The sequence below is a fragment of the Rhagoletis pomonella genome, unplaced genomic scaffold (genome assembly GCF_013731165.1).
Source record: "Rhagoletis pomonella isolate Grant_MI unplaced genomic scaffold, Rhpom_1.0 Rhpom_scaffold_00004, whole genome shotgun sequence".
NCBI classification, from domain to species: domain Eukaryota; kingdom Metazoa; phylum Arthropoda; class Insecta; order Diptera; family Tephritidae; genus Rhagoletis; species Rhagoletis pomonella.
Window position 1 is genome coordinate 72212616 of NW_023458558.1, and position 1164 is coordinate 72213779.

Consider the following 1164-nt stretch of genomic DNA (forward strand, 5'->3'; position numbering starts at 1 on the left):
TGTGCACTGCCTTTGTACACATGCATATGAAGATCGCAGCATACGTCATGGTGGTGGTGGTGGTAGAACGTTTACCACCATAGCAGACGAGGAATGGTCCGGCGTAATCCAACACAGTGTTGGAAAAGGGGGGCGCAACTATTACTCGAGAGCGAGGTAGATCAGCCATTTGTTGTTGCTGCATTGCTCTATGGTGTAACTTGCAGGTCTTACACTGATGTAGGCACCGCTTGACCAAGACTCTAGCGTGCACAATCCAGAGATCCCGTCGGAGGTACTGTAGCATCTCCCTGATGCCGCCGTGCATTGTAATCCTGTGTGCGTTGCGGACCAGTAGCGTAGCTAGGGCACATTCTCTAGGAAGGATGATCGGATGGCGCTGCTCATACGTGAGGTTTGCGTTCCTCAGTCGGCCGCCAACCCTTAACACACCAGCGTCATCCAGGATAGGGTTCAGAGTGAGCAACTTACTCGAAGCAGCAATGCTGGAAGAAGCTCGCAAATGATTAATTTCTGAATTGTAATAATTACCTTGCGCTTCTCGAACATGAATTTCAAAAGCTTGCTGAGTTTCATCTGCTGCTATAACTGGCGTACGCCAGTAGTGTCTGCACGCTGGCCGAAACCGTAGTACATAGGCTGGGGTATGCAAAACTCGCTGTAAAGTGCTGAATCGTTCCACTAATGGAATGAATGTGGTAAGTGACCCATTACACCGCCACATTTGTATCTTAGGGATGGTCAGAGTGCAGATATGTGTGCGAAGTGGCCTCAGTTCGGCATCGTGCACTTGCTGCTCGCTGTCGGCGAGAAGTGGGACCTCACTTGGTGGATAATTGTCTTCGTAGATGTTGCCAGGCCCATTCCACCATAAGGAAAAATTGTGAAGCGCCGATGGTGTCATACCGCGACTGGCACAGTCGGCAGGATTGTCTTTGGTGCTTATATGATGCCAATCTGAAGAATTGGAGTTCCTTTGGACGTAAGCCACTCGATTGCAGACATACTGCATCAAAATGTTTGGTGGCTTGCGTATCCAGGCAAGGGCTATGCTGGAATCGCTGCAATAGGTGCATTCATTTTTGCTGAGTTGAAGAGCCTCGCGTACAATCAGCACAGAAGTTACAAGCAAGTGAGCGGCGCACAATTCCAGCCTCGGAATGG